Source organism: Lissotriton helveticus, chromosome 2_1 (genome assembly GCF_964261635.1).
Source record: "Lissotriton helveticus chromosome 2_1, aLisHel1.1, whole genome shotgun sequence".
Classification (NCBI taxonomy): Eukaryota; Metazoa; Chordata; class Amphibia; order Caudata; family Salamandridae; genus Lissotriton; species Lissotriton helveticus.
The window spans coordinates 453,837,685-453,855,831 of record NC_136059.1 but is presented as its reverse complement, the minus strand read 5'-3'; the positions used below and the strand labels follow the sequence as shown (position 1 = coordinate 453,855,831).

Below are 18,147 nucleotides of genomic sequence, written 5' to 3'. Positions count from 1 at the left end.
GGGGGGGCTTACACCTAACGCCTTCAGGAGGGATCGTGGTCGCCCGAAGGGCTTAGCGCCACACAGGCGGGACCTCCGCTGGTGTTCCGCGGTCCGTGGCGGTGAGCTGGACAGTGCTAGAATCAGGCTCCTGGCCGTGGAGAGGCGCCGGTGCTGCGTTACTTAATTATAGCGGCCGCCATCTTGTGCGCCGAACTGACTCCGCAAATATTAGCTCCGGACCGAAAGTCCGAGATCCGGCTGCTGCGCTCCTCGCCGGGGCACCGGAGCCGGCAACAGTCCGTTTCGGCGAGGGTCGCCGCCTCGGGGACAGGTTTTCAGAGGTGCCCCCGGCAAGCAGAAGGAGCCGCGCCCGCCATCTTGGGCGCTCGGCTCCGGGCTCGGAGAGGGACGGGTCAGTGGCTATTGTCCGTCCGCAGCTCCCACGACGAAGGTAGAGGATGCCCCACTGCAGGTAAGCCTCTTTGGAGTGGTTGTTGGTAGGCTGAGGCTCCCAGCGATCATAGGAAATGGGCAAGATGCTAGCCCGATCGCGGAGCCTCAGCAGGACACAGCCGCCATCGTGGCTTTTAATTTCATTGCTTGATCAAGTGCTAGCCTGTAACTGTATTCCTTGTGCTAATTTTACAGTGCTTGGCGTCTTTAACATCCACCTAGACATAGTAGAGGAGCCCTTAACAATTTGATTAATGGAGACTTTACCTTCCTTTAATGTAGGCAGCATACCCATAGTAGCGGGTCATGCTGTAGATGATCTATCTTCTAACCTAATGCTCAAAGCGGAGTCTCCTCAGCCAGTGCTATGGTGAGATCAATTTCTTTTGCAGTTTGCGTATTTAAAGATTGCCCGTCCTCACCTGCCGCAGAAGTATTATAGATGCTGGAGTAGGGTGCTCTTGGATGAGTTAAGGAGCACCCTGCTGGATTCATTACAAGTCATTCCAGACTCCGTTAAGGATGTGGACATTACTGTTAGTTCATGGTTTAGGAGGACGGCTAACACTGTAACCGACCCTCAGGGCCCTGAAAAAAGCTGCCAAAACTCGGTCAGCATGTTGGTTCTCGCCAGTCTTGGCTTCTGAAAGAGCGGTATGTAAGAAATGAGACTTTGGCTGCGCCTTTATCAGGACGCAGATGAAGTCTGCTATAAAACTGCTTTGAAATCCTACCATAGAAATGTTAAGAAGACCCTTGTACACACAGTGTATCGGGGAGGATGATGGAAAGTAGACTTTTAATATTGTGGCTAACCTTATAGACCCTAAATTTACATCTCCCTCGTTGGAGCCTAGTCAGCTCCTATGTTCCAGTTGGAGTGATTTCCCCCCCCCCCCGAGGAGAAAATCCTCTGAATTCAGCTCTAATCTGTCCGGTGAGAATAGGACGCTGAAAGCGTTAGAATTAGGATATCCATTTGGCTTAATATCAGTTAATATTGTCAAATTTTCTGGTGCCATCAATGGAGGAGGTGAGTGTTTCCTTTGTGAATTGTAAGTCTAGATTTCCAATAGATCCCATTCCGCCTCACATTTTGAATTCCATTGCAGACATTATTCTTCACTGTATCACAAACTATTTACTATCTCCCTTCAGTCAGGGGTAGTAGCAGTTGACTGGGAAAGAGCCACTGTAATCCCTTTATTGAAAATGGTCATTGCTGACCCCTTATCCTTGGCTAGTTATAGGACAGTGACATTACTTCCAGTAGCCTCGTGCTTGTGAAGGTGATAAATCGTTGACTGACCACCTTCTTGACAGAGAATAATCTACTTCACCCCTCTGTCAGGGTGTAGAGCCAGACGCAGCACCAAGTCCACACTGTTCGAGGTCTCAGAGTCCAATTCATTTAGTTCGGATTCAGGCCTTAATGTGGCTTTGGTGCTCTCGGACATGTCAGCAGCTTTTGATACTGTGGATCATAACATATCTTGCTGCACAGATTAGAACATTTGGGGGGTTACAGGTTCTGCACTGGACTGGCTGAACACCTTCCTGAAAGGACGTGAGCAGATGGTATGGCTGACACCACATGCCTCAGGAGGAAACATGTTGAAGTGGGGGTTATCACAAGGCTCCTCCCTTAGTCTCACTCTCTGCAACTTTTATATGTCCCCTTTGGTATATTTAGTGGAATCTTATAACATCAAGATCATCTCATACGCAGATGATACTCAACTCTTGCTCACATACGATGGGAAAGCATGGGTTGCATTTGCCAGCTGCATGGAGGCCCTGCTTGATTGGCTGGTGGTCAACAAATTACAGTGCATTCCTGATTAGACCGGTCTTACTGTTTGGGTGGGACCCCCTTCTGGCAAGGAATGGTGCCTGGCCTGACAATGTTCCTTTCCCTCCCTCTCCAATGATGGTAGTTAGGAATTTAGATGTGATGTTTGATGTCCAGCTCTCGTTTGAGGCACAGGTGTGAGCAGTTGTGAAAATGTGCTCTTGGATTTCGTGTATGTTGAGGACATTTTTTGCCTGCTTTCCCTTTGAGGCCCATTTAACAGTGGTTAGGTCTCTGATTTATTGAGGTTGAATTTTGCCAACATCCTGTACCTCGATTTACCAGAATATCTAATCGAACGACTGCAGGTCATGCAGAATATGGCAATCAATCTACTTTTTAAAATTCCAAAAGTGTCATCTGTCTCTCCATATCGGGATGGACTTAACTGCTTGCCAGTCAGTTTGGCAACGTATTGTGTGAAAAGCATGGACTCTAACTCACCAAGCTCTCCACAATAGAGGACCTATGTACTTGAACGCATTGTGGCATATAGCCCTGGGAGATCTTTACGTTCCAGTTCTGCAGGTCTTGTGGTTTCCCGTTTTTAAAAACAGCAAAGGGGAGGATCCTCCTTTACGGTTAAAGCGGCAGACCTGTGGACTAGACTGCTGGAATACGTGGGATTTATCTCTGAAGAGGAAAACTTTAAAGAATAATTGAAAACGTTCTTATTCTGAGCTGAGGTGATTATGTGTTAGAGATGCTCTTTTTAATGCAATGCTCTTTTGGAAACCTAGTAAAAACGCCGGGACACTCCTTGGAGTAGCTGTGCGCTATAGAAATTACTTAATTCATAGACCGGTACAACAGACTGAAAAGGAACCTGCAAGTCTGAGGTCAAGAGGCAGGGTGTGTGAAGGCATGAGGTGTCTTATGGTGCAGAAACACTGTATAGAATGTACAAAACAAGAGTTTTACCTTACGAGGCAACATAATCGAATATTACAATGATAGTAGTGAATCCACCACAACAAAAGCAGGAAGTGTGTGCTTGACGCCATGATTGTTGTTGGATGTTAAACCGAAAAGCAACTGAGGCACTATGTACACAAAGACCATACCCATGCAGAAAGAGGAAGCCTATGAACAACCGATTTACAAATCAATACAAGAAGGTGAAAAGACAACATAAAGCAGGTTGATGGACATATACAGAGGAGGCAAACAGGACTAGGAACGGGAGGGGTGAAGGAGGAAAACATGTATGTATAAGGGAAAGCTTGGGCTTATGCTGCTGACCTCTATCCCCTACCTGTTCTTGGTTTTGGAGAAGTTTGCCCTTGCCGCCACGTACTACATGCAGTGCCTGTTTCTTCAGGGCTTGGGACTAATCTTATTGCCTTATAGATCCGAATTATCTTATCTTCATGCCTGTGGTTCTAAATTCCACATGCGCCTTACGAATCTGTGCTTTGCACTTTGAACTAAAGCTGTTATTTGATATTGTAGATTGTCAACCGTTTATGGTAAAGAAAGTTTCCTCCGGTGCTGTGGTGTTATTGGTTTAGCTTAACCATGGTATACTGTTGTAATACTTCCCTGGTAGTCGGTGCACTAGGCCTGACGAGGCTAAACTATGGCTAGCTGAGGTACCCAAATCAATGTTGACTCCGAATTAAACTGTTTTAAGAAAGTGCATGCAGGTTAGCATTATGGGATCGGAAATACTCCGGTGTCAGAACAAACCCTGCTACTTTTCTACCTCTGTTAGAGAACAAGATACTTTGCAAACTCTCTGCAGTGCAGGTGGTGTCAGGAGTCCTCAGCATACCTAGAAATATAAATTGGAAGGGCCAGGCTACAGACTCTGAGGACAGTATAACCATAATCTCCTCTGTTGCATGGACAGAGAATCCGACCCCTCCTGCCACGCAGTTGCAGTGCTACAATCTCCTCAAGTTGTTATACTTGCACTCATTGGAAAATCTACTGGTCTTCACAACCCTCCCTGTCATAACACCAATACACAGTCCACTTGGACTCTGTTGTTGCTTCCTCCTCCACTGCGCCCTCCTTTCCGCTTGCCCAATGCTGCTTCTACCCATGCCTGCCCTCTGTGTTGCTTCTGCCCCACCACCCACATTGCTTTCTCCCCTCCCCATTCGCTCAAAGTGTGTCTGCCCCCACTTGTGCCCTCTGTGTTGCTCCACCCACTCCAACCTCCCTTGATGCTCCCCCTTCATCTGCACTTCATTTTGTGATCCAAATTAGTAGCTTGTATGCAGGGCTCGAGTCGGGGTACCACGCGGGTGGACAGCGTCCCCCACTTATTTTACAGGGGGACGCCGTCCCCCCTGCCAAACAGCTGGACTTCACTTTTTGGCCTCTCTGGGACGAGAAGCTCAGCACCTTTCGTGACGTCACTTCCTGTCGTGACGTCACTTCCGGTGACAGCGTCTCCCCACTTCTTTTTTTACGACTTGTGCCCTGTTTGTATGTAGCCATTATCAACAATGGGGTAACCCAAAGAGTCCTGGACCTGGGTACAATGCGTTATCAAAAACAATGGTCCTTGACCTTAATCAACTTTTTGAATTAATCATACTTACAATCCTTGTTTACTGAGTCTGAGCCTATAATTAGTTGCTCCTGTTGTCTAATCCAAATTATTACTATACAAAATTGCAACAACCCAATATCATTCGGTGAATCAATTCAATTTAATTCTACCAAACATATATATTTTCTATAATTCAAAAGTACAAATAAAACATTTTATATTTTTACAATTTCAAATACGGAAAAAGAGGGTGCCCAAAGGACGTGCATAGAAGTAGTGCTCAGAAATTGACGCGTGTGGTTTAAGAAAAAGAAAGGAAATGAGTGCCAGTTTAAAAAGGAAATAGAAATTCTGATACAATTAGTTTTGGCTTGTCCACATTTGATATTCACAACCTAGTGTAAAGGGATTAAATCCATCTATTTTTTTGCACTTTTACACTCTAGGTTTATCGTGGTCCAAGGGATTCAATAGGGGTGTCGACGTTTCGACCCGACTTATCGCATTTGGGTAAATAGTCGCCTCTGCCTGCGGGTCTTCTTCAGGACAAGGAGCACCCTCCGTGCCGAGGAGGTATCGTTCCTAAATGTATAACAATATATTGTAAGGGTTGTGCCAAAGGAAATATGACTCTTGGTAGTCAATTGATTAGTTAAGCCCCGGACTCACCCTGCTATGAATTCAGGTGGTCTTGGTATTCAGTATTCAAAAAAGGAATCTTGATTCTTGTCACAGGGACGGTGAATCTGTGTGGAATAATTAAAATTAAAAACTACTATTTACAAGATGCATGCGCATCAGTGTGGGTCAAACAATTGGGTGCCACTTACCCAGCTAATTGGATTCGTCAATATATTCATCTGGTATTCACTTTATATTTGAGTTCCCTTTTAAGGGGGGTTGGTCAGGAACCTATTCTGAAATAGAATAGTAACTAAGTCACCCAAAAGTAACCACCAATAAACACCAGAACCTTCGATGTTTAATTATTGCACTTACCCCGATATACAATGTCTCGTGGGTTGCGCCGGTGAGGTCACTATAATTGAAGATGAATAGAGAATGACGGGAGGGATAATCTATTGCTTTTCTTAATACAGCCCACAGTATCTCAAAAGCGGGCTTCGTAGATTATAACTCACCTAATATTTAAGCGGTCCTGGTTCTAGTGGCTCTACCGGCTGCGGATCACTGTATCTGCCGTGTTTACTACGGGAGCCCAAACCGGAAAATCCAACGTGCACCGGAACCTTTTACGTGCAGTCATGTGATTAACAGCATTTTAACTGACATTGAAAAAAGACTATGGGCTCCTGTGTCTAATAGGGTTCGAGATAGTTATAACAATACCCTACCTAATCTTGCATGATTCAGCACTCAATACCCGGAGAGGGGACAGTATTAGTCGTCATACCAGCCATCGCATAATTAAAGCAATTTTAAACATTTCGGGCCATTTCTCAAAATGAATAAAAATTATGTCACATACAGTATTTAAAGAAACAACTGTTATATATTGGCGGATCTATACATTTTTGCATGTTTTAATAAACAAAATCAGTTATACATATGATAGAAAGACATGATTAGATAATGTTATCCTATCGATCTTAACGTTAACATTAGGCACAGTAATTATACCTTATGTGGTGGGTAGAAAAATGATTAGTCCATTCAGTCATTTCGATACTCGAGGAACCAACCATACAGCAAATAGAGAGGTTCAATCTACCCTCCAACACGTTGTTAACATGCTAAAAGTCCATACAGTGCAGTCTATATCACCCTCTATACATTGTTCAAAGCAGAGATGTGTCTGCCAAGTTCCTCATATTCATTCAGGCCATGAACTATGGTATCGAATAAGTGGATGAATCGACATTCACGGATGTTTAGGATATTACTGAAGTCACCCCCTCTAGGATTAGGCTTCACCCTCTCTATCACTCACCATTTGAAATCATCTGATTTATGTCCAAATTTGGTGAAATGATCCACCAGGGGTGCTCCTGGTGTCTGACATTTAATCCGACTACAATGCTGTAAAATGCGGCACTTGGCTTTTTGGATAGTCTGCCCTATATACATAAAATTGCATGGACACATTATGGCATATATAACTCCAGTGCTATTACAATTGGTGTGTTCTTGTAGCTCATGTGTATGCTCATTATATGTAAATCGGGTGGTGTCTTGTACTAGTGGACATGCTTTGCACTGTCCACATTTAGTATGTCCTTTGACCGGTAACGTTCCCCATAAGGTGGTCTGGCCTGTCCTAGGGTTTGTAGGTAACAATGATTTAACTACGTGATCTCACGTTTTTTGCCTTTTTGAAAGCATGTAGGGGCCTTTCAACCATCCCCACTACATCTGATACCAAATGCCAGTGGGCATTAATGATCTTCTTAATTTCCGTACTCTTCGTTGAAAAGGTCGTAACGCAGACCAGCCGTTGACTCTGAGTTTTTGGCTCTAGCAGTTGTTCCCTATGGTTGTGCCAGGCACGTTTCCGTGCCTGTTTCAACAACCGAATCAGATAGCCTCTTTCTGTTAATTGTACCAGTAGCCCTGCTGACTCAGAGGTAATCCTCCTTTTTTGAACAATTCCTACGCAACCTCAGAAACTGCCCGAAGGGCAGGTTGTCCCTGAGGTTGCGTGGATGATGGCTTGAATAACGTAGGAGCGTGTTGCGCTCACTCGACTTCCTATAAAGATTAGTATATAAGCCATCTTCCTGTGAGTTAATGGTTATATCAAGGAAGTGTATGCTATGTTTATCATGTTCAAGAGTGAACTGAATATCCATAGGACGGTCATTCAACCACGCATGGAATCCTTTCAAAGTATCCTCGTCCCCTTTCCATATAATTAAAACGTCATCAATGTAATGACGCCATAATTCCAAATGTTCAATAAAGGGATTGGAGTTATTCAGGACATGAGTATTCTCAAATGCATCCATAAATAGTATCGCTAGATTTGGCGCAAAACTAGCGCCCACTGCTACGCCCTTGGTTTGGACGTAGTAATGGCATTGGAAGCAGAAATAATTCCTGGTCATGGCAATTGTCAATAGCTCAATAATGAAATCGGTCGGGACATAATGTGGAGCTGGACGTTGATTTAATACTCCTTCCATACATCTCAGAGCCTCAAGTTGGGGAATATTTGTGTACAGAGCGACAATATCCATTGTCGCTAATAATTGGTAAGTAGGATCATACGGCCGCTGATCCACCAATTGTATCACTTGCATAGTATCCCTAATATATGTGTTAGTTCTCTCAGCCAAGGGTCTTAAAGTATCTATATATTTACAGATGGGCTCCAGAAGGGACCCACAACCTGATATGATGGGCCTCCCGGGTGGGTCTCTTAACCTCTTATGTATTTTCGGGAGCGTGTATATTGTGGCCATTCTCGGATGTTTATTATTCAGGTATTCAAATTCATTTTTATTGATGTATCCGGAAGTTAAACCTTTCTGTGTCACGGATTCAATCAATTTACTTAGTTCCTTAGTGGGGTCAGATCTTAATCTCTCATAGTTGCCGGGTACTCCTAATTGGAGACTGATCTCATTTACATAGTCCTCCCGGTTCTGTACCACTATAGCCCCACCCTTGTCTGCTGGTTTTATCACAATAGACATGTTTTCTCTAAGGGATACAAGGGCCTCCTGTTCAGCTTTAGATACATTATATTTAACATATTGTCTTTTTTCAAGAGTTTGTTCAACATCACGCATCACAACCTGTTCAAAGGCCAATATCCTGGCCGGCATGAGATGTGATGGAGGGTTAAATTTAGAGGGCGGTCTTAGGCCACTGCCTGAAAATGTGGGATTGAAAGGAACTTTTTGGAAGTAATGTTTTAGTCTTATATTTCGAAAAAATTGATGTAATTCAAGTTTTAGATTGAACTTATTTGGCATTGATGTCGGGACAAATGAGTCCTTTACTTAGAATGTTTTGCTCATCAGGAGTTAAGATGTAATTTGACAGGTTAATCACAGGATTTTCTTCTGTATACTCTACCATCTGTAGTGTTGTTTCCTGGTCTGTATTTCACATGTGCCTCCTGTTGAATCTGCACTTGTCCCCTGGCTCGGCCCCTGCCCCTGCCCCTGTTCCATGTTTGTGCTCTTGGACCCCTGGGTCGTCCCCAGGGTCGTCCTCTTCCCCTCTGGCCCCACCATGGGTCCTCCTCTAAAAAAGGGGGTTGTTGGTCAGAGTATGAATAATCAGTGTTTGGTGTGCCTGTACTCGTGTTTGAGCTGGTACTGGGACGTTCTCCGTCGTTACTTGGATTACTGTCCACAGATGATCCTGAAAAAGTGGTATACCTCCTATATCCTCCTCTTCCTCTACTTGAGTATGTCCCTGACTGTTCTCTTTGGTAGTACCCCTCTTGTAGGTAAGGATATGTTTGACTTTTATCATAAGAGGTAATATCTCTTGCCACTTTGTCAAGTTTAGTGGTTTGAGTATAAATGTCGAATTCGCGGAGTGTTCTTTCTAATCTCTCAAGTGCCTCCTTGGCATTGGTTAGGGCTTTATCCTAATTGATTTCTTTTCTAAGTTCACCTATCTCTTTTGTCAAGCGCTGGACCTCCTCTACTGCTGTTTCGATGCCGAGCACCATCCAGTGCCTGGAACAGTTATTTGATACAAAACTAAAACCTTCCTTAAATTTAGGATTATCGACAAATATGGCGGGTTCGTTCCTCACTCTCAGCCCAACTGGAATCACATTTGATTGTAGGTACTTGGCTAAAGTGTGCCCATGCAATCTCGTCCTAATTAATTTATTTTCTAATCGTTCTACTTTAGCAATTTTTTCGTTGTGTAACATCAATGTCTGGGGTTGTGCCCCCCAAAAGGCTAGTCCCACCCTGTGCCCGCAGTAGTTGATCTATATATTCTTCACTGTATGTAGGGCGTAAGTTTCTCGAGTGATTATGCACTTATAAAAGCTGACGTGGGAGAGAACTCTGCAAACAATCTTCATACAATAACCTACTTGGCAAGGAAGATGTGTTGCAGAATTTAAAACCAGGCTGTGCATGAATTACCATGGGAGGTCTGGATGTTCCTGCCTCTGATTTTCCTCTCCTGCCTTGGCAGTTTATGTGCTTTGATTGGCTTTCGTTTGGGATACGAATGCAGTATCTGAAATGTTTTCATAGAGAGGAGAGAGAAAGGGGAGAGAGGGAAAAAGTAGGGAAAGAGGGATGGGAGAGAGGAGGGGGAGGAGAGAGGAGAGAGTGGAGGGGGAGAGGTGGTAGAGGAAGGAGAGGGGGGAGAGGTGGTAGAGGTGGTAGAGGAGGAAGAAGCGGAGAAGGAAGGAGAGTGGAGAGAGACTCGGCCAGAGTGATGACCTGTGAAAACATTGACTGCACAGCAGTTTGCAAATACAAACTCAAAAAAATCCACCTATAGAGGCAAGTAAACCAGGAACAGAGGGAGAACAAAAGAAGAAAAGTTCAAGGCGACATTGATTACACAATTGAGTATCTTGGGAGGCTTTTGCACCGATTGAAGTATTTATACTGTGCTCCTTTAAACTATACATTTATGTAAATTAGAACTTTAACGTAATTCTTTTCAGAAAGCACACCCATGTGGCCACCACCGGTACAAACCGATGACGGGAACCTTTTAAAAGTGAATCCCAATATTAGCTTTTTTTATGCTGCCATTTCTACTTTTGATTTTACAGACTTTTCACTGTCTGCTATAGTATAACTTTTTTTGGTCTGTAAATGTACCTGTGTAAATATTCTGTAACTGTATTAGACGTTTGCCCATCGGAACCTTTTCAGTTTATATAAGCTACAATCAAAGCAACATTGTGTATTTTATAGTTCTGTAGTTCTGTCTCTTCTTTTTTGATACTCTAACATTTCTTGACCTATGGCCATCTGAACCCAGTTTACTCTTCCAAGCTAAAGTAATATCTGTATATTGTTTATATCTGTGTAGTGTTCTTCTCACAATGATCTATGTAAAGTACTCTGCTGCCATTGTGCGTCTACTACGCTCTATACAAAACCACAAACATAAAAACTGAGCCGTATTTATGCTCCCTTATAGTTTTCAGTCACCCGTGCAAGAAGCCAAACCAGTCTAACAAACCATCGGAAGCTGCTGTTCTGCAGCTGGCGGGAGCAAGCAGCCAGATGAACCCGCCATGCTTCATTGTTTAATTAAATGCCCTGTCACACCTATTCTGCAGGAGAACTAATTAGAGGCTTGAAGCCTCCGGCATGTTTGTAGTCCCACTAGGAAAATCCATCCAAGCCTTCGGTTTAGTCACCTTACTACAGAGCTTACACTTTTTATCTAGGGGGTGGGGGGGGGGGTAGTATGTTTTATATTGCCAACATTATTACCTCAGTGACTTGTAATTACCACACAAAACCATGCCCCGAACACGCCTAAAGGAGGCAATGTGGGCTACTATGAGCCTGAACAACTAACACACCACATCATTCTCAATCCGTGCAGATGAATCCAGCATGAATCACACTCTTCGATTCAGAGATACAGGTGTTGATTGAATTGCTCTTTGCTGCACAGCTACAACTTTTGGGTGCATTGTAACCTCTACAATTGTATGTCTAAAACATCCATTTATGTCTCCTTTTATTCTCTCCCTCCCCGAATTGCAAACCAACTTTTAATATGTAGTGACCCGTAGAAACAGGACTATCTCAAACTCAGTTGTGTGCTTTTGATAGTTTGCTGTTTTCTTTCAAATGTAGAATACAAATAATCTGGGAGAATACTTGAGTTAATCTCAGCCACTGGTAATTACTCGGCGGTACGTGTTAGGCCACGATTGTTTTGGCCACCTGGCCACCTCAGACGGGACCCAGCCCTATGCAGATCAGCCCTGGTCCTGCACCAAAAGCAACCGTCCAGCCTGAACTGCCAGTCAAGGTCCTTTCTTAACACAAGCTTCATCGGACTGGTCAGAGGGTACCAGCCTGGCAGCTCAAGCTGGACTTTTCATGTTGAAGCAGATGCAAGCCTGATTTGCATGCAGCAGGTTTCTCTTTGGGGTGGCATGGTGGGGATAAACCGTCTGAACTGTGGTCCAGAATAATTACCAGTGGCTGAGATTAAATCAGGCAAGCCACATTCACTTAGTTTATTTGCCGCTTTCTTTTAAATGGAGGCATCTACAAGTGAAGAAGCCTCTGCCATAGGTTAAATGAAGGCACACTATTCTCTTGTCTGGCTTTCAAGACCTACAACAGCAGAAACCTTTCAAGTTTTCTGTAGTTTGTTCTATATTAATGATTGAGGCTGTTCAACAACCGTTGACTGAGATTAGTTGCTAAGTGAGGTTCTTCAGAGATCATTGAAGTGAGGAAACCTCACCTGGAAGACAAGTAGGAAAGAGGCAAACCAGTCATTGTCCTAATTACCGTAACTCTTGTTTATTTACATGTAAAGTCCACTTCAAATTGACATTGAGTTAAATTTCTATGTACACGTTGTTGGATTCTATCTGTAGTTGAGGATGCCCTCGTTATTAAGAATTGTTAGTGTTGGATTCTATCTGTAGTTGAGGATGCCCTCGTTATTAAGAATTGTTAGTGTTTCCTCATAATCGGTTTTATGTTGGTGCTAGCCAGAAGTGTGTTCTCCGTTTTGAATTTTTTTTAATGTAACTGTTCTTTTTATGAAATGCAAATAAAAACAATCACAAGACAACAGTCCCCCGATTGGGGGCGGGTAAAGGGACAGGGGGGAATAGGAAACAAGCCACGGCATTGAGTCCTTGTGAATACATGAGAAACCATTTGATAATCCCCCAGCAGAGAAATGAGTAAGACCGTAGTTAACTCTTTGTAGTAGTTTATAGTAAGTCAGCGTATCGACATCCCAGTAGAGCTATGACTAATGTATCAAGGCACTGCTCATCTAGTCACTCGAGTGCGCAGGGTGTCCGGTGTGTGGGTGGCAGGGATTATACTGCTAGGGGTGTTTACAGCATCATTCGGCTAAGCAGAAAGATTTGTAGTTGGCTAATCTCCTGCATTGTCTGGCAGAGGATGTGTCTTTCTCTCTCAGGTATGTAAATAGTGGCTCCCAAATATCATTTGGGCGCAATCGCGGTGGCATGAGTTACCAGTAGGTCAAGAGCTGCTCCTGGCAGTAGGCTGAATCTTGGAGCCAAGTCTCAGCTCTGGGCGCAGGCCGCCTCCCCCAATGCACCTGTTCCCCCCCCCCCCCTCCCTCCCCGCACCGCGACCAGTCATTTGGCCTAAAGAATAAGCATGGCTGTGAGATGCAGTACCTCGGGCAGGACGTCCATGTATCCCAAAAGGCCAACCAGTGGGGACTGCGAAAGTGAGCGGCCAGTGATCTGAATTTTGACTGAATAAAGCTCGGACCAATAGCACTCCACCGGGGAGGGGCGGGGGGCGGCATTTCCACGCAAGATATAGGAAGGAGGCCCGCAGTGCCAGCAGCGTGCATCTTCGGCTAATCCTTACAATGTAATTGCATCTGACTGCGGTACAGCTTGTGTAGGAATTTGAAATGAATGAGGTGGTCTGTAGTTTGGTGTGAGTGGCGCCTCCCAGGCCGCACCACGCCCAAGTCCCAGTGGGGGCACGAGCAGGTCCGATGGGGGAAGACCTAGGTTTGAAAGGCCCTACCCAAGTATGTACACCACGGATGTGGTTTGGTACCAGGGAGGGCAGGACCCCATTGGGGGATACTTAATCCGCAGTTCACCTCGTGTAGGCGCGGGCGAGGCCCAGGCAATACATTTGGCCCACTTTCATAATGCTGCAGGGCTGTGGAGCCGGGATGTCGCAAGGGCACTTCCCACTTGATGATTGAAGGGTGTCTCCCAGATAGGTTTGTCAACTCCATTGCTTATCAGCCTCCGTGGTGAGCCAGGGCTAAGATTGCTATGGGGGTCTCGGAGCCAGCTAGTAGCGTCTGTGGTCCACCTATAAATGCTGTGTGCAACGATGCAATCCCTGGCCTTCTTGACCTTTTGGCGGGACTCTCAGCAGCAGCACAGGTCACATACCATTAGTCTCCGTGCGGTGAGCCGTGCCAGAGCAGTGCACTATCCAGCGCTCGTTGCAGCAGTGATATGAATGCACCGTCCAAGGCTGAGTGCTCCTGCTGAGATAGGTGGTATTAGCCTCTGCTCCCTCGCAGCAACTGGGTGCCAGGTGCACTCTTTACTGCCCTGGCCACCCACCTGCAGCACTATTTTAATCCCTGGGAGCCTGGCTCACCTCAGCAAGGCTGACCGCTGCGCACTCCCCGGGGGTCGTCACACATCATGGGGCTGGGGCCCCAGGGTCACACTCACACTTTGGTATTACCGGCCTCGCTGCGGCAAGGATGACTGCTGCAATAGATTCACTAAGCGGCCTGCTCTGTAGGCCGCAACGTGGCCTGAAATGCAGACTCTGGGTTTCTGTCGTCCCGGGCATCCAAGACCATAAATGAGGGCACACTCGACCTCTCCTCCACATTGAGCAGGCTCACAGGGCTGAAAACGCCAGGATCAAGCCCAGTGACCGCAGATATGTCCCAGATTGTAACATTGGCTGGCAGAGCCATGCTAAGTAGCCACCATCTTGCTGCCGGGCTCTCTAGCACCCCCGCCATGAGTCTATTCTTGCACAATTTAATCTTTGAAGGCCTCAAGCAATTCTGTACAAATCAGCTGTGCTGGTGGCATATTTCATGTAACTTTGTATTTATTTCACCCGGGTATACAAGAGAGACATTTTTCCTAGTTGGACCTTAAGGAAGGTCTGCAATTTGCAAATAAGGCTAGGGTGTCATTGAGCAATTATTTAATTTCTCTCTTGGAACACCAATAGTTTGCTCTATTCATGTGCATACCGAATACCCATGTTGAGTTCAATAATCTACTTAGTGACCAATCTAATTCCCATCTGAACAACTTTGCTGAACTTCTATCTCTTTGCCTGAATTAAGTGGCACTTCAATCCACATAGTACTCATACTTTGGTTTTGCTAAAGGGCTGCCCCTGCTGCTGTCTGGACAAACAGACAATGAACTAAGGAGCAAAATGTTTTTTGCCAGAACAGTGGACAGAGTTCATAAACCAGTAGCTAGGATGCCCACTATTCCATGTACCACCTCTACTTGGCCGTCTCTGCTGCTGGAACGTGTACATTCGCACTTGAGGAGAGGGGTTCCTTTGACTGCAGTATTGAAATGCAAATGGGTGTAAAATGCTACAACAAATGGATAATTTAATAGGACGATGTCCCAAAGAAAAATGCATAAATGCCACAGGCAAATCTAGAATAATGCGCCAGTTGAAGACTGAGTGATGTTACTGAAAAAAGTGAATTTGTAGACCGGGCTTCAAATTCTTTAGCTAGGAAAAGAAGCTGAGTTGTAGCAAAAGGTCAGTAAACACTCCAGAGGTACTCGTCTCGTTCACCTTGAGGCAGTGAATGCTAATGTAAAACAAGCATTTGCAAAGCAATAGGTCTCGCATTTGCGAAATTTTGCGCTATTGGCATTGTAAATGACAATGCCTTTAATTTATGTCTTTAAAAAAACTTGCAATGATGAAAGGCATTGTCATTTAAAATACCAATAGGTCAAATGCAATTGCAATTTTGTAACAGTTCGGTGCATTTCTTCCACTTGCAGTACTTTTAGTAAATGCATAACGTACTGAAATTTAAAAAAAAGGTGCAAAACAGCAGTGGTGGGATCTTGAGAGCAGTGCGGGAGTGAACAGAGTTGTTACGCCATATTTAACTCATCCCATAGGAAGGAGCTGACGCTGTCTCTGCTCCTTGTCCACGGCTGAGTGCCTTCACTCTGAATGTCTGGCCAGCACACCCCGCCCCTAGGCGGAAAGATGTCTCACACACACAGTTCGACGACGCACTCAACAACCAAAAGTGACTACAACTGGCACACAGTGTTGTCCCACAAACACACAGACACACACAGCGGAGATGCACTCAGCAAACAGCAGCGGCTATCGAAGGCACACAGTTCTCTCCCTCTGTCTCACTCCCTCTCGCTTGCACAAACACCTCGCACACAGCAAGCATTAGTGGCACACAGTGCTGACACACGACACACACACAGCTGGCACACAGCGATAAAGCACTCAACAAACATCAGTAGTTACCAAAGGCACACTGTGTTGTCGCACACACCACAAATCAAAAGGTATGTATAGCACGCAGACTGCTCAAAGGAGTGTCCAGGCGATAGCAGATCGGTGTGACGCACGGGGCTACCTAGATCACTTTATTAAAGGCAAGTCTTCAGCTGACATTTCAGGCTCCGTGCCCTCAATGGATCTGGGCGACCAGGGCAAGGAGGCCCAGCCTCTGGGGGCCACAGCAGAAAAGTAAGAACCCCCCGTTGTGTCTTTCTTGTCTTGGACACTACTTTCAGCAAAGCCTCTTCGACACGCAATAAACATCAGTGGCTAGAAGTAGCACACGGTGTTGCACACACATACTTCGCACATGTCGCAGACATTAGTGAACCACACAGCGCTACATCAGTGTGCCACATAAAATGCTTTGCTGTGACACGCACTACGCTTGCATACAGCGCCAGGCGGGTACAGAGTGGAGGACGAGGCGCTGTAGGCTAGCAGCCCCCCCAGGGGCCTTGTGCAGTGTGCCCTCTGCCCTGACTGATTAGACAGAACACAATTGTCTTTTAGACACAGCCCCTCCTCCCCCCTAAATTTGTGTGCAGTTGGCTGTAGAGGATTAAACGCGACCCCTGTCCAGGCACTGCTGTCTCTAGGCGCTTTGTGCCAGCGTTGAAGCTGCTCCCCCATCAAGCAAGCCAGGCTAGCAAGAGCAGTAAATATATCATCTTGAGAATGTAATGATACATGCCAGCACTCCCTGTGTGTTCTGCCTGGTAGCCGCTGTTGATTCTAGGTGCCACTTCAGTTTACAGTGAGGGGTGGATGGTGGGAGGGGGGGGGGTGTTGAAATGTTCCCTGTAATCCGAATGCACTCTGCGACAATGGAAACTGTTGCCACTCTAGTGAAGGGAAGAGGAAAGGTGCACAACGACTCAATAAAAAATAACACCACCACCACAGACTTGTGCCTGCCGTCTTCTGAGTTCATAATCTGGAATACAACAAAGCAATTGACGTCTGAAAGAAAACGAGAGCACACATGGGCGTTCAGAGAAATTAGTTGAAAGTACAGACAAACGTTTGCCTCGATATTCAAACTAGCTAAATAGTTAAAGAGGAACTGTTCAACAACATGCGGGATATAATTGCATGAAAATAAAAATAGCCAACTTAATATTATTAAATACACTAAGCGCATCTTATAGAATGATATTAAACCATATCCGATGCGTGAACGTATGTTTAGTAAAATAAAAAAAAAAAAATAAAAAAAAAAAATATATATATATATATATATATATATATATATATATATATATATATATATATATATATATAGCAGAGATTGGCAAAATTGTTCACTTTTTGAACTTTGTAAAACACAAATGCACACAGCGCTCGGAATTATCAATTTGATCGATGCAAGATGAGTATTATATGTTGTCTTGTTCTGTGTTAAACTGGTCTCTGCTCACGACACCAGAGCAAGGTTTCCCCAAGGCTCCCGGCAGCGGGCTGTAGGAAGCGCCCTCTGTGAAGGCGCTATGAAACCCCTCTGAGTGGTACAGCGCCCCTCTGCCCTCCTTGGATGCCCGACTGCGGCTAGAAGCTCATAGAGGTGCTGGACGCCCCCTCCGAGCGCTGCCTGCCGCAGTACTAGCCCAGCACGGCCTTGTAGCGACGCTGATCCCGCCTAAGGATAGACATGCAAAGAACAAAACTAATTACCGAAGTAAGGTGTAGCGAAGCTCGTGGTTGGTATGTGTAGGAACTGGTTGAGTGGTCGACTTTCCAGCAGACATTCAGGAAGAGCGTTTATACAGGCCAACAAATTCATTCCAGCGATTGTTGAAACATGATGCTTGATTAAACCAGCACCGCCTCTCCCCTACCTCCTCCACCGCCGAGGAACGCGCAGGAATGACTGCAAATTTTTTTTAATAAAATAGCCGGAAACGCGATAATGAATCCCGCCCCTCCCGGACTGGTGTCCTGACTCATGGTTGCCATGGCGATATTTTAGAAAATACGCTTGCGACACCGTAAGTCACGTCACCCAATCCTCGAGAGGCGGGATCACAGCTGGACAAATCATCCGAACACGTGCTTTGTCCAGTGGCAGGCCTCCGTTTGGCGAGGCTGGCCAATGGAAGAAGGGGCGTGGTTTCATGCCCCTTCTTGCTAACAAGAACTCTCGCCTG

General features: G+C 45.3%; 1 protein-coding gene across 2 annotated transcripts in view; it reads left to right on the top strand.

Annotated features, from left to right (window-relative positions):
• The window catches only part of PLPP1 (phospholipid phosphatase 1), a 319,610-nt gene that overhangs the window by 65,037 nt on the left and 236,426 nt on the right, over positions 1–18,147 (top strand). The gene's annotated exons all lie outside the window — the stretch shown is intronic.